Source organism: Lucilia sericata, unplaced genomic scaffold (assembly GCF_015586225.1).
Source record: "Lucilia sericata isolate MDLA Ls3-8-SP2 unplaced genomic scaffold, ASM1558622v1 Contig001459F_arrow, whole genome shotgun sequence".
In the NCBI taxonomy this organism is placed as follows: Eukaryota; Metazoa; Arthropoda; class Insecta; order Diptera; family Calliphoridae; genus Lucilia; species Lucilia sericata.
The window spans coordinates 45,098-69,534 of record NW_023995389.1 but is presented as its reverse complement, the minus strand read 5'-3'; the positions used below and the strand labels follow the sequence as shown (position 1 = coordinate 69,534).

At 30.5% G+C, this 24,437-nt stretch overlaps 1 long non-coding RNA gene across 1 annotated transcript; it reads right to left on the bottom strand.

The window, feature by feature from the left end:
• Positions 1–8,843: 8,843 nt before the first annotated feature.
• Positions 8,844–23,878, bottom strand: LOC119611472. The gene is made up of 2 exons (XR_005232067.1): positions 23,667–23,878; positions 8,844–9,020 (listed from the first exon to the last, which is right to left on the bottom strand). It is a non-coding gene; the product is annotated as an uncharacterized LOC119611472 (long non-coding RNA).
• Between the last annotated feature and the right edge of the window lie 559 nt (positions 23,879–24,437).

The following is a 24,437-nucleotide window of genomic DNA, read 5'->3' as shown; positions in this document are numbered from 1 at the left end:
TATAAGGCCTCCCAACGAAATTCACTTTTAAATTTACTATACAAGATTTGATGCTGGGTATTTAAGATTCGGCATATTATCTTACATTCTTATAAGTTTCTGTTATTTTGCATTGCAACAGTCATCACTTCAAAAGCATCATTATTTCCTGAATATTATAATAACGCAACAAGCAAAGTACAAAAAAACGATAATGTCTGTAACATTTTGTATAATCACCCTCTAAATCTGTGCGGTAGATAAATTCAAATACATACATACCTTCTCAATGGCAAAATAAATAAAATTTGAAAACAGAATACAATTTGACAAGCCACTTGAAAAATGTTAAATCGCTTTAAAACACCAAAGTAATAGTAACGAATATATAAAGCAAAATCCAATTTGGTAGCAGACAGAGAAGGATAAAAAATAATAACGACAAAGAAGAACGTTATATCGGGCTAAGTAGAATCTTATATATCCTACAATTAAAACTTTTTTTGTAAGTTTATAATTAACTATGGGAAAATGGTTCTTTATCTGGCTCTTTTAGACCTAACTTTAAGTATTTAACACCTAGTTTTGTGGTGGATAGCAAGCCCCTATTGAAAAGTCCGTCTATTAATTAACCAATGTTTACATGGATGTCAGAGCTCTTCGTAAAATTGTATTTGAAGATACTAGTACCAATAGTTGTCTAGTTAAACGAATTTTTGTGTTTAATTTATATGGGAGTTACCATGCCCCTTTTTATTTTGTATTACCCAAATGTCAAAAATGTCCAATATAAAATGTAACGACTGTAGCAGCTTCTGAGATATACGATAATACTTATTTTTTATGTGGGCGTGTCATGTCGCCTACTATCTATCTATCTATCTATCTATCTATCTATCTATCTATCTATCTATCATCTATCTATCTATCTATCTATCTATCTATCTATCTATCTATCTATCTATCTATCTATCTATCTATCTATCTATCTATCTATCTATCTATCTATCTATCTATCTATCTATCTATCTATCTATCTATCTATCTATCTATCTATCTATCTATCTATCTATCTATCTATCTATCTATCTATCTATCTATCTATCTATCTATCTATCTATCTATCTATCTATCTATCTATCTATCTATCTATCTATCTATCTATCTATCTAGCTATCTATCTATCTATCTATCTATCTACTCTATCTATCTATCTATCTATCTATCTATCTATCTATCTATCTATCTATCTATCTATCTATCTATCTATCTATCTATCTATCTATCTATCTATCTATCTATCTATCTATCTATCTATCTATCTATCTATCTATCTATCTATCTATCTATCTATCTATCTATCTATCTATCTATCTATCTATCTATCTATCTATCTATCTATCTATCTATCTATCTATCTATCTATCTATCTATCTATCTATCTATCTATCTATCTATCTATCTATCTATCTATCTATCTATCTATCTATCTATCTATCTATCTATCTATCTATCTATCTATCTATCTATCTATCTATCTATCTATCTATCTATCTATCTATCTATCTATCTATCTATCTATCTATCTATCTATCTATCTATCTATCTATCTATCTATCTATCTATCTATCTATCTATCTATCTATCTATCTATCTATCTATCTATCTATCTATCTATCTATCTATCTATCTATCTATCTATCTATCTATCTATCTATCTATCTATCTATCTATCTATCTATCTATCTATCTATCTATCTATCTATCTATCTATCTATCTATCTATCTATCTATCTATCTATCTATCTATCTATCTATCTATCTATCTATCTATCTATCTATCTATCTATCTATCTATCTATCTATCTATCTATCTATCTATCTATCTATCTATCTATCTATCTATCTATCTATCTATCTATCTATCTATCTATTATCTATCTATCTATCTATATATATATCTATCTATCTACCTATCTATCTATCTATCTATCTATCTATCTATCTATCTATCTATCTATTCTATCTATCTATCTATCATATCTATCTATCTATCTATCTATCTATCTATCTATCTATCTATCTATCTATCTATCTATCTATCTATCTATCTATCTATCTATCTATCTATCTATCTATCTATCTAATCCTATCTATCTATCTATCTATCTATCTATCTATCTATCTATCTATCTATCTATCTATCTATCTATCTATCTATCTATCTATCTATCTATCTATCTATCTATCTATCTATCTATCTATCTATCTATCTACTATCTATCTATCTATCTATCTATCTAGCTATCTATCTATCTATCTATCTATCTATCTATCTATCTATCTATCTATCTATCTATCTATCTATCTATCTGTGTGGGCGTGCAAATGTTTTGAGAATTGTGATTCACTATGGGCTTAGATATGTGTGTAGATGACTAATATATCAGCGTGTTACAAACGAAATGACAAAATCAATATGTATACGGTGAGTATAAAAATACAAATACAATAAAATTGCAACAAACGAAGGCAAACTTAGGAAGAGGATTTAAGAGGTTTTAAGCCGGAAAAAGATAAAAGTATTATGTTGAATAACATATTGAAGAATTTACCTTTTCCTCCCTTTTTAAATAATTTCAAGAATACTTTTTTTAATAATTTATTTACTTATCTGCAAAATATGATCTCTTCAACCCCATTGTATCAAAAATCAAAGCAATTTATTTAAATTTCTTAAGCTTTTATAAAACAAAATTATTTATGTTATTATTAATTGTTTTCGTTTTAAACTACAACAACAACAAAAGTATAATTTTTGAAAAATTTTAAATTATTTTTTGTTGTTGGTTTTTTCATACATAATTTGTTAAATACAATTTCTACATATATTTTATTTTGGCGCATTTTTTATTTAAATAGGAATGAATACATTTTATCTCGTTCATGACTATGCATGACTATAAAAACAAAAATAATAATATTTTGTTTAATTTCATTGTTTTTTTTTTTCAATATTATTTTTTAAAATCCAATATTAAACTACCAGCCTATGTGGATTTCGTGGAAAATCTGGTCATATTTGTTGAATGTTTTATGACTCAATTAATTCAATACTGTATGTAATGCTGCTGCTACTATTTTCAGTTGCTAAAGTGTACAGTGGGACTAGTGAGACTTAAAATTTAAAATAAATATCTATTATATGAAAATAAGATTTCAAACAAAAATTATGTAAACGAAATAAATCTATGAATTCGAATCATATAGTTTATAAGTATCTAAAGTATCGGATAATGAATTTGATCGGTATGAAAAGAATGCATCATAGGCCACCTTCAGTAAACATTTTTAATTCATTTCGAAACTATATGAAATCTACAATTGTAAACTTTGTTTGTTCCACTGTCTCATGACTGTACCATACGACAATTTTTCCTTTTAATTGTTTGCAATTTATATGTCCCCGAAAAAAATAAACAAACTATATAAAATCATATAAATTTTATATCACAACAATAACAAATAAATAAAAATTAAAAGAAATTTTTAGGCCAACAAATTGTTTCCTTTATGCTGTTTTTTTATACCCTCCACCACCATCAGTGGTGATAGAGGGTATATATAACTTTGTCATTCCGTGTGTAACACCAAGAAATATTCATCTGAGACCCAACAAAGTATATATATTCTGGGTCCTTATCAAATTCTGAGTCGATTTAGCTATGTCCGTCTGTCCGTCTGTCTGTGTAAAACACGCTCACGATAAAACGAAGCAATAGAGTTTAACCAAATTCACCCAAAATGTTCTTCATTTTCCTAAGTTGTTTGGTATTGCAAATGGGCAAAATCGGTTCACACCGGGAAAAGTTATGAATCAAAATTTAAAACAACCTCGGAAAAAAATAAGCATTTTTTACATATTCTGATGTAATTTTCTCGAAAACTATGCAAGATAATGCCATGGAAATCACCATACATTCGTTTCTGCAGAAGATCTTGATCCCTGCTGAAAATTGCCAGAATCGGTCCACAATTTCATATACCTCCCATACAAAAGTACATATTCCCGGAAAATGGGTTTTTTGTTAATAACTTCCGCCACACTGTCGATATCTTCACAAAGTTTCACAAATTAAAATCTTATGTCAATGGAATTCTTTTAGAGGAAAAATTTTATGGATCGGTCCATAATTGGACATAGCTCCCATACAAGGTCCCATCCCGAAAATCACTTAAACGCGCATAACTCATTACTAAATTAAGATATCCATATAAAATTTGGTATACTTATTATCCATATGCATAAAAATATTATTGTGAAATTTTTTTCCTATCGGTCCATAATTGGTCATAGCTCCCATACAAGGTCCCCTCCCGAAAATCACTTAAACGCGCATAACTCATAACAAAATTAAGATATCCATATAAAATTTGGTACAAGTATTAGTCATATGCACAGAAATATTACTGTGAAATTTTTTTCCGATCGGTCCATAATTGGTCATAGCTCCCATACAAGGTCCCCTCCCGAAAATCACTTAAACGCGCATAACTCATTACTAAATTAAGATATCCATATAAAATTTGGTATAAGTATTGCCCATATGCATAGAAATATTGCTGCGAAATTTTTTTCCGATCGGTCCATAATTGGTCATAGCTCCCATACAAGGTCCCCTCCCGAAAATCACTTAAACGCGCATAACTCATTACTAAATTAAGATATCCATATAAAATTTAGTATAAGTATTGCCCATATGCATAGAAATATTGCTGTGAAATTATTTTCCGATCGGTCCATAATTGGTCATAGCTCCCATACAAGGTCCCCTCCCGAAAATCACTTAAACGCGCATAACTCATAACTAAATTAAGATATCCATATAAAATTTGGTACAAGTATTAGTCATATGCACAGAAATATTACTGTGAAATTTTTTTCCGATCGGTCCATAATTGGTCATAGCTCCCATACAAGGTCCCCTCCCGAAAATCACTTAAACGCGCATAACTCATAACTAAATTAAGATATCCATATAAAATTTGGTACAAGTATTAGTCATATGCACAGAAATATTACTGTGAAATTTTTTTCCGATCGGTCCATAATTGGTCATAGCTCCCATACAAGGTCCCCTCCCGAAAATCACTTAAACGCGCATAACTCATTACTAAATTAAGGTAGCAATATAAAATTTGGCACAAGTATTACTCATATGCACAGAAATATTACTGTGAAAATTTTTTTCGATCGGTCCATAACTGGTCATAGCTCCCATACAAGGTCCTCATATACAGAGAAGTATTACTGTGAAATTGTTTTCCTATCGATCCATAATTGATCATAGCTCCCATACAAGGTCCCTTTCAGAAAAACACTTAAAGGCACATAACTCATTACCAAATAATGATATAAATAAATACTATTTTTGTTCATAAATACTATTTTGTAATGCAAAAAGCACTTAATGTTATTTCAAAAATTTTTCACGATCGGTCTATATTTGGTCATATTTACATACTAGGTCCTGCCCCTAAAAGCGCTTTAACCGTATTTAACTATTTGCATTATCAATTTGTGTAGAACAAAATTATATATGTATGTATTTTGAAAATCCTTAAATCTTTCACACACAAGCAAATACTAGATATCGCTAAAGCATATCTTAGGGCGCTATAAAAATTTAAAAGAAAGTGGCGTTTCTAATGTTCAATAAATCTTGGAATTGTAGTAGATTTAAGCTGTTTAAATCTTGGGATTTTTCTATTTATGACATGAGAAAACTTATTTCTACAAATATTTTATTAATTAGAAATGTATTAATACAAAAGTTGCTGGTGGAGGGTATTTAAGATTCGGCTCAGCCGAATATAGCACTCTAACTTGTTTTTCTTCTTCTCTTTTACGCTTTAAGTGAATGTGCCACAACATTCACTCATTTAACGAGAACGCAATGAAAGTTCCAAAATATTCTCATGCCAAACGATGCAATAAATATCGGTCATGTGTTTGGGATATTAACTTAAGTTCAATTTATATTTTTAATAGTTAGTAATTTAAATAATTTCTTTTTATTCGCAACAGGCTGTACTTCTGTTGACGATGTTTATTGAAAATTGTTAACAATTAGCACAAGGTAGGGGAATAAATTGACAAAAATTTACTTTTGCAAATGATACAAAAAACAAATCATTTTAAATTATTGCAACATGTGTGAACCGATATTTTTATAAATAAAGGGGTCATAAGTATATAAATTGAAATGATTCGTACAATATTTAAAACAAGCAAAAAAAAAAGATTTTTCACCAAAAATCTGATTTTTAACTGAAATACACCTGAACTACAGCTTAACTACAACTGAGAACTGAACTAAATCTAACTACTGAACTAGAACTGAACTAGAACTGAACTAGAACTGAACTAGAACTGAACTAGAACTGAACTAGAACTGAACTAGAACTGAACTAGAACTGAACTAGAACTGAACTAGAACTGAACTGAACTAGAACTGAACTAGAACTGAACTAGAACTGAACTAGAACTGAACTAGAACTGAACTAGAACTGAACTAGAACTGAACTAGAACTGAACTAGAACTGAACTAGAACTGAACTAGAACTGAACTAGAACTGAACTAGAACTGAACTAGAACTGAACTAGAACTGAACTAGAACTGAACTAGAACTGAACTAGAACTGAACTAGAACTGAACTAGAACTGAACTAGAACTGAACTAGAACTGAACTAGAACTGAACTAGAACTGAACTAGAACTGAACTAGAACTGAACTAGAACTGAACTAGAACTGAACTAGAACTGAACTAGAACTGAACTAGAACTGAACTAGAACTGAACTAGAACTGAACTAGAACTGAACTAGAACTGAACTAGAACTGAACTAGAACTGAACTAGAACTGAACTAGAACTGAACTAGAACTGAACTAGAACTGAACTAGAACTGAACTAGAACTGAACTAGAACTGAACTAGAACTGAACTAGAACTGAACTAGAACTGAACTAGAACTGAACTAGAACTGAACTAGAACTGAACTAGAACTGAACTAGAACTGAACTAGAACTGAACTAGAACTGAACTAGAACTGAACTAGAACTGAACTAGAACTGAACTAGAACTGAACTAGAACTGAACTAGAACTGAACTAGAACTGAACTAGAACTGAACTAGAACTGAACTAGAACTGAACTAGAACTGAACTAGAACTGAACTAGAACTGAACTAGAACTGAACTAGAACTGAACTAGAACTGAACTAGAACTGAACTAGAACTGAACTAGAACTGAACTAGAACTGAACTAGAACTGAACTAGAACTGAACTAGAACTGAACTAGAACTGAACTAGAACTGAACTAAACTAGAACTGAACTAGAACTGAACTAGAACTGAACTAGAACTGAACTAGAACTGAACTAGAACTAGAACTAAACTAGAACTGAACTAGAACTGAACTAGAACTAGAACTGAACTAGATCTGAACTAGAACTAGATCTGAAACTAGAACTGAACTAGAACTGAACTAGAAACTGAACTAGAACTGAACTAGAACTGAACTAGAACTGAACTAGAACTGAACTGAACTAGAACTGACTAGAAACTGAACTAGAACTGAACTAGAACTGAACTAGAACTGAACTAGAACTGAACTAGAAACTGAACTAGAACTGAACTAGAACTAGAACTGAACTAGAACTGAACTAGAACTGAACTAGAACTGAACTAGAACTGAACTAGAACTGAACTAGAACTGAACTAGAACTAGAACTGAACTAGAACTGAACTAGAACTGAACTAGAACTGAACTAGAACTGAACTAGAACTGAACTAGAACTGAACTAGAACTGAACTAGAACTAGAACTGAACTAGAACTGAACTAGAACTGAACTAGAAACTGAACTAGAACGGAACTAGAACTGAACTAGAACTGAACTAGAACTGAACTGAAACTGAACTAGAACTGAACTAGAACTGAACTAGAACTGAAATAGAACTAGAACTAACTAGAACTGAATTAGAACTGAACTAGAACTGAACTAGAACTGAACTAGAAATAAAATCGTACTGAACTAGCACTAAAGTAGAATTGAACTAGGACAACACTAGAACTGAACTAGAATAGAAGTGAACAAGTACTGAACTGGAATGGAACTAGAACTAGAAGTGAACAAGAACAAGTGAACTGAACTAAAACTTTTATTTATTCTAGAAATCGAAAATCGTAGTTCTTTGAATATTTCCTTCCTACTTAAAATTAACAAAATTTTATAACGTATCACACAATATTGTAAAAATTAAAATATACGTTTAACAAATTTCTTTTTTTTACAACTTATTGCCATTTTAAAATGCCTTAACATGCAGACAACCATAAAAATTTCATGGAAAAAGCACTGCACACGATCGATCAATTTCCTGTTGATTTAACTTCAAAAAGAGCAAAAATGTCATTGAACATTAAAAAGAAACGTGAAACTGCAATGAATTCCCTTAAAAGAAATTTATCAACTTAATTTATTTATTTACTTTCAACGCCAGGCAATACAATGTAAAGTTTAGTTAATCTTAACCTATTTTGGGGGAAAAAAACTGATTTCTTTTAAGAAAATACATTGTAAAAAGTTCGAAAAAAAGAATATAGTTCAAACCCATAAATCAGTTAAATGCAAAAGGAATGAGTACAACTGAAGTAGAACATATTGTAGAAATGAATACTTATGTAAGTAAAATAAATACAATTTTTGACCCACTTACCTGGTAATGACAAAACGCCATTCAAAGCCAAGGTGGCGAACAATACAGCCATAAATAATTTCATTTTTATGCTGTTGATTTTTTTGTTTGATTTTTTTTAGCTTCCAAATTCACTCACAATTTTTGTTTATAAATAATTTATTTTTTTTGTTGTTGTTTATTAATTCAACAAATGATAGCTGGTTAAAAAAATTCACAGATTTTTTTTTGTTTATTTTTTGTAGATATTTTTTTTTAAATATTTGTGTTATTGAATAATATTTCTAGAAATAGTTAAAATTTTAAGGAATTATTTATTGAAAATAAAAACTTTTATTTTTAAAATTTCCACTTTTTTTTAAAAAGATTTGTTTAATAAAATATGTTTTTTGTTTAACTCGTTAGGTTTTGTGGTCTTTGCGCGTCTACAGTCTACAAAGGTTTGATTGTGATTATAAAAGTGGTCGCCGGTCACTTTAGAATACAATTAAGCTCGACAGGTTCTGTTGTTTATAATTTGTTAGTTTTTTTTTTTTTTTTTGCTGTTGTTGTTTTTTGTGTAGTTGTAGTTCCAACTCAATAAGTATGAGTATTCAAAGCGTTCAAGTAGTATGTTCTCACAATCAGTAGCTTGAAATCAAATGAGAAATACAAAATTCGTTGTTGTGATTCCATATAAATGTTCATGTATGAATGTCGACCTAACTGCCTGTCTATCTATGTGAGTATCTATATACATTTGACTTTTGTTGTTGATTTTTACTAGTCGAAACAATTTGTTGTTTATTATTGCGTTTGAGTAATAGGTTTTCAAAAGAATGCATTCATTTAATTACTATCAAACTCTGGGAGAATGAAATATTCCCCAAATGCTCCTTTACTAAAAATTCATAAACTCTTTATGTTCCACTTAAGCTCTTCTTGCCTGCAACCACAGCTGTAAATCTTTCTAAGTTAAATTAATTAATTCTTTTTAAACTCTGCAACATTTTTTTGTTATCATTGCAATTTTTAGTTGTTGTTTTCTACTTAAGCTTATTTAAACACTTTAAACCGCAACAACAACAAAATAATGACAAAAATAACAAAATTAAGGGAAGCTTACAATTTGTTGCTATTTTTGTTGTTTTTCAATTACTGTAAACGAAAAAAAAAAAAAGAATAATTGAAACAAACATATGGTAACGCTATCGTTATATCATCGTTGCCGGTTATTTACACCCTGACGCACACTTTAGGTTGACGGCGAAAATATTGGGTTTAAAATAAACTAGAACTGAATTAGAATTGAACTAGAACTGAACAGAACTAGAACTAGAACTGAACTAGAACTGAACTAGAACTGAACTAGAACTGAACTAGAACTGAACTAGAACTGAACTAGAACTGAACTAGAACTGAACTAGAACTGAACTAGAACTGAACTAGAACTGAACTAGAACTGAACTAGAACTGAACTAGAACTGAACTAGAACTGAACTAGAACTGAACTAGAACTGAACCAGAACTGAACTAGAACTGAACTAGAACTGAACTAGAACTGAACTAGAACTGAACTAGAACTGAACTAGAACTGAACTAGAACTGAACTAGAACTGAACTAGAACTGAACTAGAACTGAACTAGAACTGAACTAGAACTGAACTAGAACTGAACTAGAACTGAACTAGAACTGAACTAGAACTGAACTAGAACTGAACTAGAACTGAACTAGAACTGAACTAGAACTGAACTAGAACTGAACTAGAACTGAACTAGAACTGAACTAGAACTGAACTAGAACTGAACTAGAACTGAACTAGAACTGAACTAGAACTGAACTAGAACTGAACTAGAACTGAACTAGAACTGAACTAGAACTGAACTAGAACTGAACTAGAACTGAACTAGAACTGAACTAGAACTGAACTAGAACTGAACTAGAACTGAACTAGAACTGAACTAGAACTGAACTAGAACTGAACTAGAACTGAACTAGAACTGAACTAGAACTGAACTAGAACTGAACTAGAACTGAACTGAACTGAACTTGAACTGAACTAGAACTGAACTACAACTGAACTGTAACTGAACTAGAACTGAACTATAACTGAACTATAACTGATCTATAACTGAACTATAACTGAACTAGAACTGAACTAGAACTGAACTAGAACTGAACTAGAACTGGACTAGAACTGAACTAGAACTGAACTAGATCTGAACTAGAACTGAACTAGAACTGAACTAGATCTGAACTAGAACTGAACTAGAACTGAACTAGAACTGAACTAGAACTGAACTAGATCTGAACTAGAACTAAACTAGAACTGAACTAGAACAGAACTTGAACTGATCTGGTACCAAACATGAACAAAGGCCACCCTAATACCTACGTATGAGTAAAGAAAAAATGTCGGTTTCAATTTTATTTTTGTTCAACTATTATAACTGGCTTTTATCTAGCTTAATTTTTTTTCTGTAGAAATTTCTAATAGAACAATTATATTCTTAATTATAATACTTTAAATATTTACGTAGTGTACGGCTATGAATCATTTTCTACTTAGAAGAGAGCAAATTTGTACCTGATTTATTTGCATTTAAAAAAAAATCTATGCAGATTTAATAGAAATTCAAACTTTCTCATTGCAAAATCAAGGTTAGTTACAATTAATTAATTATGGAGAAAAATAGAAATAAAATCAGTCAAAATGATGAACGACTTTTGAATAGTAAATTAGCACGAATAATAATGCAATTATATTTAATGTGATTGACTGTACTTAATAATTAAATGTCGTCATGAAATTTCGTTATAATTAAATCAGGGGAATGACATTAATTAAAAATTGATAACTAAATAAAAAAATATTTGTAATTATTTAATTTTAATTGTGTCTAATTAACACCATATTTGAAATATATTAGAGAATAATGTTTGATAAAAATACTAAATTTTTAAACGTTCGACATTTCACATTTGCCTAGTATTTTAACATAACCATTAATTTCACAACAATTAAAGATTGTTTGCTGGGTAATCCTAAATTTTGAATTAGTTGCCGAATTTGTAGGCGGTTATTATTATGTATTTTTTTATATATAGAAATTATTATTAGATATTATTATATTTATATCACTCATGTATTTTCCGCTATCAAATTATCTAAACTTATTAAATGACGTAAATCTAGTTAACTAATGATAGTATTAAGGTATTAAGATTCATTCTAATACATACTCCTTGTATACTATAGGTGATCTACAGAGAAGACTATAGACAACCTATAATCAAGACTATAGACGATATACTGTAAAGACTATAGGTGATTTATAGTAACGACAACAGATGATATATAGTGAGGACTATAGATGATCTATAGTGAATACTGTAGATGATCTATAGTGAAGACTATAGATGTTCTATAGTGAAGATCTATAGTGAAGACTATAGTGAACTGAACTAGAACTGAACTAGAACTGAACTAGAACTGAACTAAAACTGAACTAGAACTGAACTAGAACTCAACTAGAACCGAACTTGAACTGAACTAGAACTGAACTAGAACTGAACTAGAACTGAACTAGAACTGAACTAGAACTGAACTAGAACTGAACTAGAACTGAACTAGAACTGAACTAGAACTGAACTAGAACTGAACTAGAACTGAACTAGAACTGAACTAGAACTGAACTAGAACTGAACTAGAACTGAACTAGAACTGAACTAGAACTGAACTAGAACTGAACTAGAACTGAACTAGAACTGAACTAGAACTGAACTAGAACTGAACTAGAACTGAACTAGAACTGAACTAGAACTGAACTGAACTAGAACTGAACTGAACTAGAACTAGAACTGAACTGAACTGAACTAGAACTGGAACTGAACTAGAACTGAACTAGAACTGAACTAGAACTGAACTAGAACTGAACTAGAACTGAACTAGAACTGAACTAGAACTGAACTAGAACTGAACTAGAACTGAACTAGAACTGAACTAGAACTGAACTAGAACTGAACTAGAACTGAACTAGAACTGAAATAGAAAACTGAACTAGAACAAGAGAACTAGAAATACGAGAACTGAACTAGAACGAACTGAAGAACTGAACTAGAACTGAACTAAACTGAACTAGAACTGAAAGAAGAACTGAACTAGAACTGAACTAGAACTGAACTAGAACTGAACTAGAACTGAAACTAGAACTGAACTAGAACTGAACTAGAACTGAACTGAATGAACTTGAACTAGAACTGAACTAGAACTGAACTAGAACTGAACTAGAACTGAACTAGAACTGAACTAGAACTGAACTAGAACTGAACTAGAACTGAACTAGAAAACTGAACTGAACTAGAACTAGAACTGAACTAGAACTGAACTAGAACTGAACTAGAACTGAAACTAAACTGAACTAGAACTGAACTAGAACTGAAAGATAAAACTGAACTAAACTGAACTGAACTAGAACTGAACTAGAACTGAAGTACGAACTAGAACTGACTAGAACTGAACTAGAACTGAACTAGAACTGAACTAGAACTGAACTAGAACTGAACTAGAACTGAACTAGAACTGAACTAGAACTGAACTAGAACTGAACTAGAACTGAACTAGAACTGAACTAGAACTGAACTAGAACGAACTAGAACTGAACTAGAACTGAACTAGAACTGAACTAGAACTGAACTAGAACTGAACTAGAACTGAACTAGAACTGAACTAGAACTGAACTAGAACTGAACTAGAAACTGAACTAGAACTGAACTAGAACTGAACTAGAACTGAACTAGAACTGAACTAGAACTGAACTAGAACTGAACTAGAACTGAACTAGAACTGAACTAGAACTGAACTAGAACTGAACTAGAACTGAACTAGAACTGAACTAGAACTGAACTAGAACTGAACTAGAACTGAACTAGAACTGAACTAGAACTGAACTAGAACTGAACTAGAACTGAACTAGAACTGAACTAGAACTGAACTAGAACTGAACTAGAACTGAACTAGAACTGAACTAGAACTGAACTAGAATTGAACTAGAACTGAACTAGATCTGAACTAGAACTGAACTAGAACTTGATGACGATATATAGTGAAGTCTATAGATGATCTACAGTGAAGCCTATAGATGATCTACAGTTAAGGACTATAGGTGATCTATAATCTAGATTTAGGTGATTTACAGTCAAGACTATAGCTGATCTACAATAAAGAGTATAGCTTATCTGTAGTCAAAACCATATACTGATCTATATCGAAAACTAGAGAGAATCTAAATTTAATACAATATTCTGATCTGTAGCCATGACTGTAAACTAGCCTATAGTTAAGGCTATAAACAGTCAAGATTATACACTAATATCTTGTCAATACTATAGACTTAGTCCAGCTAAGTGTGAATACTCCTAATATGTTCATACACATTTGTAATTCCAACTTATATAATTTTCCCTCCATTCATACAAATTCAATTGATAATATAAATATTTCCAGTATATTTAATATACTTTTATATAAATTCAGCTATAATTAACTTTATCTGTAAACAATGAAAAAGAACTCACAAAACAAACAAACAAAATTACAGAATATAATAAACCGTAAATCTAATAAAGTTCGCAAAACAATTTTGTGTCTATACAGTTGTTGATAATAACCAAAAAAAATTTGCAATAACCATGACCTCAAAGTAAACAAGAACGTAAACAATGGTATACTACCTAGACCATGTAAATTATAAACATATAAAAATATATTACATGTAAACAAAAAAATACGAAAAGTAATTAAATTCATTTTATTCATACACACACACACGCCCAATTTAAGGTCAATGATATTGAAAATTCCGCAAAATATTACGAAAAAAAATATATTGTCTAGTATTAAATTGACAATATCAATAATATTTAGGTTTTTGCGTTAATCTAGTAGTAGTTTTTCAATATACAATAAAAAATCCAAAAATTACATTTATAATGTTGATACATTGATGTACCATTCACCAACCAAACAACCAGCAGCAGTAAATAATTTAAATGTGGGCATTAGCGAAAAAAAATATTTAAAACAGAATAAACAGTAAATTAAATAAATAAAGAAACGTAATAGAATCCATCACCGCTATTTACTATTTAAACCCATTCTCAGTGTTGTCTCACGAGGGGACATTCATACATACATATGTATAAGTACCCTAATACACTACATGACTAAAAATCTGTCATGTATAGTATTAAGAAAGATTATAGTTCACTGATCACAAATATTATGGATCACTCTATAGAAAAGTCTATAACCAAGACTAAAGATCAGTTTATAGTAAAAACTATTAATCAATCTATAGATCAGTCAAAAGTCAAGACTGTAGATCAATCTATAGATCAGTCTATAGTCAAGACTATAGATCAGTCTATATCCAAGACTATAGATCAGTCTATAGGAAATAATCTCCATTATAGTCAATACCATATATCAGTCTATAGTCAAGACTATAGATCAGTATATAGTCAAGACTATAGATCAGCCTATAGTCAAGATTGTAGATCAGTCTTTAGTCAAGACTATAGATCTGTTTATTGTCAAGACTATAGATCTGTCTATTGTCAAGACTAAAGATCAGTCTCTAGTCAAGACTAAAGATCAGTCTATAGTCAAGACTATAGATCAATCTATAGTCAAGACTATAGAGCAATCTATAGTCAAAGCTATAGATCAGTCTATAGTAAAGACTATAGATCAGTCTATAGTAAAGACTATAGATCAGTCTATAGTAAAGACTATAGATCAGTCTATAGTAAAGACTATAGATCAGTCTATAGTAAAGACTATAGATAAGTCTATAGTAAAGACTATAGATCAGTCTACAGTTAAGACTATAGATCAGTCTATAGTCAAGACTATAGATCAGTCTATAGTCATGACTATAGATCAGTCTATAGTCAAGACTATAGATCAGTATATAGTCAAGACTATAGATCAGTATATAGTCAAAACTATAGATCATTTTATAGTCAAGACTATAGATCAGTCTATAATCAAGACTGTAGATCAGTCTATAGTCAAGACTTTAGATTAGTCTATAGTTAAGACAGTAGATCAGTCTATAGTAAAGACTATAGATCAGTCTACAGTCAAGACTATATATCAGTCTACAGTCAAAACTATAGATCAGTCTACAGTCAAGACTATAGATCAGTCTACAGTCAAGACTATAGATCAGTCTACAGTCAAAACTATAGATCAGTCTACAGTCAAAACTATAGATCAATCTATAGTCAAGACTATAGATCAGTCTGTAGTCAAGACTATAGATCAGTCTATAGTCAAGACTATAGATCAGTCTATAGTCAAGCCTATAGATCAGTCTATAGTCAAGACTATAGATCAGTCTATAGTCAAGACTATAGATCATTCTATAGGAAATAATCTCCATTATAGTCAATACCATATGTCAGTCTATAGTCAAGACTATAGATCAGTATATAGTCAAGACTATAGATCAGCCTATAGTCAAGATAGTAGATCAGTCTTTAGTCAAGACTATAGATCTGTTTATTGTCAAGACTATAGATCTGTCTATTGTCAAGGCTAAAGATCAGTCTCTAGTCAAGACTAAAGATCAGTCTATAGTCAAGACTATAGATCAATCAATAGTCAAAGCTATAGATCAGTCTATAGTAAAGACTATAGATCAGTCTATAGTAAAGACTATAGATCAGTCTACAGTTAAGACTATAGATCAATCTATAATCAAGACTATAGATCAGTCTATAATCAAGACTATAGATCAGTCTATAATCAAGACTATAGATTAGTCTATAGTCAAGACTATAGATTAGTCTATAGTCAAGACTATAGATTAGTCTATAGTCAAGACTATAGATCAGTCTATAGTCAAGACTATAGATCAGTCTATAGTCAAGACTATAGATCAGTATATAGTCAAGACTATAGATCAGTATATAGTCAAGACTATAGATCATTCTATGGTCAAGACTATAGATCAGTCTATAGTCAAGACAGTAGATCAGTCTATAGTCAAGACTATAGATCAGTCTATAGTCAAGACTATAGATCAGTTTATAGTCAAGACAATAGATCAGTATATATATAGTCAAGACTTTAGATTAGTCTATAGTTAAGACAGTAGATCAGTCTATAGTAAAGACTATAGATCAGTCTACAGTCAAGACTATAGATCAGTCTACAGTCAAAACTATAGATCAGTCTACAGTCAAGACTATAGATCAGTCTACAGTCAAGACTATAGATCAGTCTACAGTCAAGACTATAGATCAGTCTACAGTCAAAACTATAGATCAGTCTACAGTCAAAACTATAGATCAATCTATAGTCAAGACTATAGATCAGTCTATAGTCAAGACTATAGATCAGTCGATAGTCAAGACTATAGATCAGTCTATAGTCAAGACTATAGATCAGTCTATAGTCAAGACTATAGATCAGTCTATAGTCAAGACTATAGATCAGTCTATAGTCAAGACTATAGATCAGTCTATAGTCAAGCCTATAGATCAGTCTATAGTCAAGACTATAGATCAGTCTATAGTCAAGACTATAGATCAGTCTATAGTCAAGACTATAGATTAGTCTATAGTGAAGACAATAGACTACTCTATAGTCAAAACTGACAATTTATTGTCAAAACTATAAATCATTTCACAATCAAGACTATAGATCAATGTATTGATCAGTCTATAGTTAGTAATATAGATCAGTCGATACGATAATCTACAGTTCAATCTGTAGTGAAGAATATACTACTGTCTGGTGTCATAACAGTTAATCTGACTATAACCAAAACTATGGGCCAGACCTTAGTCACGACTATATCTAGATTATAGTGAATTGCCGTTATCTTTCGTCTACTGTAGACTTAGTCGTATATAGAAAATAGCCATTTGTTGGTTATATTATATACAAATTTTTTATTTGTAGTAAATTGTTTTTTGTCTGTTGCATGTGGGGAATAAATTAAATAAAATGTTGAAATTAAAATCATTTTCAGTTTCATTTCAAGCCTTTCAAACAAAATAAAAACAAAAACAACAACGACTATAACTGAGTAAAATCAACCATATTCTATACAATCTGTAATATATATATATAGTGAATCTGATAAATAAAATCATTGCAATTTACTCTCTGTTATAGCGTAAAATTTAGAAAGTTGCATCGTGTAAAATTTCAATTTTAAACAGGAGAACACAAACAAACGAACAAAAAACATATCAACTTAAATGCGGGTGTTTATCAAATTGGAATAAATTAAATGCAACTATAAAAGTGCAATGACAGTTTAGTTTTCTATATTAGAGATATAATTTTTTTTCGTTGTTGTTATTGTCATTGTTGTATTTTTTACGAAAAAATTTAAGTGCCACTAATATGATGAGCCGGGCATGTGATGATGATGATGATATTCAAATTAAATAGACTAAATAAAATGGTTTTGGAGAGAAGGGTGCAGGGGTTTTCTGTAATTTTATTTTTAGATGCAGGTGTTAGTTAAAATGTTTAGATTTAAATTAGTTGTTTATTAAGGGAAAATAAAATTAAAGGATTTTTTGGAAATTATTTATTAATGCAGGAGTGAGAGAGGGAATACATAAGGTAAATGGTGCAGTGACTAGTTCTCTGAAAGTATTCTTTGTTTGAGTTTTATTTTTATTTATTCTTGAAAATTTGTACAAATCGTATTTAAGTAGTTGGTGGAACTTGACGATAATTATGTAAATATATGTATGTATAATTTTCTTCGGAAATCAATGTCTGAAAATTCCCTGTATATATTATTATTACTTATTATTGATTCCAAGTATGCACTTGATAGTGCATTTTTGCTATTGTCTATCAATTGTGTTTGTTATGGAAATTGCAAAAAGTTGTTTGATTAATAAAAAAAAAATAAATAAATATTTATTTATTGAAAATCAAATGTCAATATTAAAGTGTGTATTTTTATTATTAACATAAATGGTTTTAATTAAACTACTTGCCAATGGAAGGAAGTACTGGAAAATTTAAAACTTTTACAAAAACACTTAATAATGATCTGCAATTAATGAAAAATATAAGTGCCTCTTAATTGCTTTCTAATACCCTCATCATTACAGATCAGTTCCTATTCAATAACATAAATCAATCAATAGTCAATCAGTTTATAGTCACTCGATAGTCAGTCAATATTCGAGACTATAGATCAGTCTATAGTCAAGATTAAAGATCTGTCTATAGTCAAGGCTAAAGATCAGTTTGTAGTTAAGACTAAAGATCAGTCTATAGTCAATACTATGTTCAGCCTATAGTCATGACTTTAATCAGTCTATATTCAGGACTAAAGATCAATCCATAGTCAAGACTATTGATCGGTCTACAGTCAGCACTATAGATCTGGCTATAGTCAAGACTATAGAAAGGTCTATAATCAGTCTATAGTCAAAACTATAGACTTGATTACAGTCCAGCCTATAACTAAGTCTCTAGATCAGTTTATAGTCAAGTCTTTACATCAGTTTATAGTCAAAACTATACTTAGGTCGTTCATTAGTCAGGACTATCGATCAGTCTATAGTCAAAACTATAGATCAGTTAATAGTCGAGACTAAAGATAATTTTTTAGTCAAGACTAGAAGATCAGTTTATAGTCAAGACTATAATCAGTCTATAGTCAAGACTTTAAATCATTCGCTTTTCAAAACTAGAGATCAGGCTATAGTCAAGACTAATTATCAGTATATAGTATATACTATAGATAAGTCTATAGTCAAGACTACTGACCAGCCTATAGTCAAGAATATAGATCCTTCTAAATTCAATATTATAGATCAGTCTATAGTCAAGACTATTGACTAGCCTATAGTCAAGACTATAGATCTGTCTACAGTCAATATTATTGATCAGTCTATAGTCAAGACTATAGTCAATATTATAGATCAGTCTAGAGTCAAGGCTAAAGATCAGTTTGTAGTCAAGACTACAGATCAGTCTATAGTCAATAGCCATGACTATAATCAGTATATATTCAGGACTAAAGATCAGTCCATAGTCAAGGCTACTGATCGGTCTACAGTCAGTATTTAGATCTGTCTATAGTCAAGACTTTAATATATAGTCAAGTATATAGTCAAGACTATTGACCAGCCTATAGTCAAGAATATATATTATTCTAAATTCAATATTATAGATCAGTCTATAGTCAAGACTATAGATCTGTCTACAGTCAATATTATTGATTAGTCTATAGTCAAGACTATAGTCTATAGTCAATATTATAGATCAGTCTAGAGTCAAGACTATAGTGCAGTCTATAGTCAAGTCTCTAAATCAATTTATAGTCAAGTCAAATCTATAATCAGGTCTATAGATCGGTCATTATTTAAGTCTATAATTAAGTTTATAGTCAAGATTGTACTTAGATCAGTCTATAGTCAAGATTACTCTTAGATCTCATATATAGTCTGAATGTAATTAGTAATAATGCATTATGCACAGATTCATTGTAATTCTCATTTAGTTAAGAATATTTTTACTTCTCTAAGTACAAAATCAAATGATCAACTGCTAGATAAAATCATGAAACGATTTCACTAAAAAATATAACTAACATTTTTCTAATTTCGACAACGATATAACTACTCAATTGGTAATCAAAATCAACTACATTAAACACAATATTATCATGAATTGTATTTAATTTTATTACCTAATGATTTTTCATTTAATTGAATACAAACAATTAGAAATGAATTAAATGATTAGTGAATAAAACAATTAACTCGATTAGTCACGAGAAAAAAAAAACTGCCATCAATACTATTTTAATAAATCAAAAAACTAAAATTTATTAAAAACAATTTCAACACCACATTAAAATAAAATAAAACTAACGAGAAAAAGAAAATTATAGTCTTCCGTAAACAAATTTGATGCAAAAATAAAAACTAAATTAATTGCATGAATTAGAGAAAACAAAACGAGGAAAAACAATCGTGTTGGAAAAAACACAATTGATTTATTTATAAATAAATTAACTAAGAATAAGATAAACAAGTAATTAAAATTTTTAGAACTTAATAAAAGATTTGAAAGATAATAAAATTTAAAAATAATTAAATGGCGCATCAAAAGGTTATATAATCTGGAATAGACTTTATTATGAAATATGGAATATAGAATGGTCTATAATCGGGACTATAGAACAGTCTATAATCTGGAATATAGAATATAGAACAGTCTATAGTCTAGACTGTAGAACAGTCTATAGTCTAGACTGTAGAACTGCCTACAGTCTCGACTATAGAACTGTCTATAGTCTGGACTATAGAACTGCCTATAGTCTGGACTATAGAACTGTCTATAGTCTGGACTATAGAACTGCCTATAGTCTGGACTATAGAACTGTCTATAGTCTGGACTATAGAACTGTCTATAGTCTGGACTATAGAACTGTCTATAGTCTGGACTATAGAACTGTCTATAGTCTGGACTATAGAACTGTCTATAGTCTGGACTATAGAACTGTCTATAGTCTGGACTATAGAACTGTCTATAGTCTGGACTATAGAACTGTCTATAGTCTGGACTATAGAACTGTCTATAGTCTGGACTATAGAACTGTCTATAGTCTGGACTATAGAACTGTCTATAGTCTGTACTATAGAACTGTCTATAGTCTGGACTATAGAACTGTCTATAGTCTGGACTATAGAACTGTCTATAGTCTGGACTATAGAACTGTCTATAGTCTGGACTATAGAACTGTCTATAGTCTGGACTATAGAACTGTCTATAGTCTGGACTATAGAACTGTCTATAGTCTGGACTATAGAACTGTCTATAGTCTGGACTATAGAACTGTCTATAGTCTGGACTATAGAACTGTCTATAGTCTGGACTATAGAACAGTCTATAGTCTGGACTATAGAACAGTCTATAGTCTGGACTATAGAACAGTCTATAGTCTGGACTATAGAACAGTCTATAGTCTGGACTATAGACCTGTCTATAGTCTGGACTATAGAACTGTCTATAGTCTGGACTATAGAACTGTCTATAGTCTGGACTATAGAACTGTCTATAGTCTGGACTATAGAACTGTCTATAGTCTGGACTATAGAACTGTCTATAGTCTGGACTATAGAACTGTCTATAGTCTGGACTATATACCTGTCTATAGTCTGGACTATAGAACACTATAGAATATCTATAGTCTGGACTATTGAAGAGTCTATACTATAGAACAGTCTGGACTATAGAACTGTCCATAGTCTGGACTATAGAACTGTCTATAGTCTGGACTGTAGAACTGTCTATAGTCTGGACTATAGAACTGTCTATAGTATGGACTATAGAACAGTCTATAGTCTGGACTATAGAACTGTCTATAGTCTAGATTATAGAACTGTCTATAGTCTGGACTATAGAACAGTCTATAGTCTGGACTATAGAACAGTCTATAGTCTGGACTATAGAACAGTCTATAGTCTGGACTATAGAACAGTCTATAGTCTGGACTGTAGAACAGTCTATAGTCTGGACTATAGAACAGTCTATAGTCTGGACTATAGAGCAATCTATAGTCTGGACTATAGAGCAATCTATAGTCTGGACTATAGAAAAATCTACAGTCTGGACTATAGAGAAATCTATAGTCTTGACTATAGAGCAATCAGTAGTCGGGACTACAGAGAAATCTATAGTCGGGACTATAGAACAGTCTACAGTCTGACTATAGAAAAGTCTACAGTCTGACTATAGAAAAGTCTATAGTCTGTACTATAGAACATTCTATGGTCTGGACTATAGAACAGTCTATATTCTGGACTATAGAACTGTCTATAGTCTGGACTATAAAACAGTCTATAATCTGGACTATAGAACAGGCTATAGTCTGGACTATAGAACAGGCTATAGTCTGGACTATAGAACAGGCTATAGTCTGGACTATAGAACAGGCTATAGTCTGGAATATAGAACAGTCTATAATCTGGACTATAGAACAGTGTATAGTCAGAACTATAGAACAGTGTATAGTCAGGACTGTAGAACAGTGTATAGTCAGGACTATAGAACAGTGTATAGTCTGGAATATAGAAGAGTCTATAGTCGATACTATAAAACAGTCTATAGTCGGTACTATAAAACGGTATATAGTCGGGACTATGGAACAGTCTATAGTCGGGACTATGGAACAGTCTATAGTTGGGACTATAGAACAGTCTATATTCGGAACTATAGTACAGTCTATATTCGGAACTATAGAACAGTCTACAGTCTGGACTATACAACTGTCCATAGTCTGGACTACAGAACAGTCTATAGTCTAGACTATAGAACAGTCTATAGTCAAGACTATAGAACAGTCTATAGTCAAGACTATAGAACAATCTATAGTCTAGACTATAGAACAGCCTATAGTCTGAACTATAGAAGTAAAATCAAATCAATATTTTCCAAACATCTTCATAAACCATTATTGGGGTGTAGCGTACCCAAAAACGGGAAATTTTTTTAAACTAAAAACTCCAACCAAACAACAAAACAATAATCAATTAAAGAAGATTTATCAATTTAAATTACAAACAATTGAAAGTAACAATGATTTATATCACAGACGTGAGTCACGTTTAAAATTTCGCCTGTAACGTGCAAAATTGTATTCAAATTTCGCTGAACGGCTTATTTAATTTGCCATCGTTTTTCTCAGTTAAATCCAAATCATCATTAGAACGTAAATTTTATTTAATATTAATAATAGTGTGGCATTTATTAAAAAAAATACATATAAAATTTCAAGGTGAATAATCATATAGAATTGTTGTTGTTTTATTTGTATTTTACATATTTATTCACACACTTTTGTCACAAAAAACCCAAAAATAAAAAGAAAGAAGCAATAAATAATTTAACCACCTAAATATATTTGTTTTTTTGTATTCATCTACAAATTCTTTCAAAGCACGTCACTTTATGTTTTTTTTTTTTTTTTTTTGTATATAATCTTATTTAACGGAAATTCTAAAGAATCTGTACGCAATACATTAAAAATTAAAAATTTTACCGAAGACCGCGCGTAACGTTGTCTTTATATTCACGTTTTCGAACTAAACCGTTGCGTACGAAATTGTTTGATTTTATAGCGGCCGAAAAAAAAAAAACATGCAATTTTTCGTGATCTTGTTTATTTCTGATCTTTTGATCTAAAAAATAAAAAACTCACACACTTTGTTAAGAGAAAGAGTTGAACTGTTTATATCTATAAAACGTCCAGCAGAAGAGTCGCTTCTTTAGGAAATCTCATGAAAATTATCAAAATCTTATTGGAGGTGTTTTTTTCGTTTTCGTTAATGTCTTTATTGTCCATTGTTTGTAAACAACCATTGAGATGGAGCAGCATCGATATGGTCAGTCAATTTATGACTAGACACACTTGAATCTTTAAAATACGTCACGTTCTCTTATGCCTAAATGTTTCTCACACGCGTATTTTTGATATTACGCAGTAGTTTGATGGAATTAGTTCTTGAAATATATTTTAATTTGTTTATATCTATTAGATAATTTGGTCGATTAACTGAAGTTCGATAAATCTGTTAGTTTCATAGAACGAATAAACTCAGAAAATCTGTTTCAATTAAAAAACAAGTAAGAAATTATAGTCGGAAGAGGCCGACCATATAATAC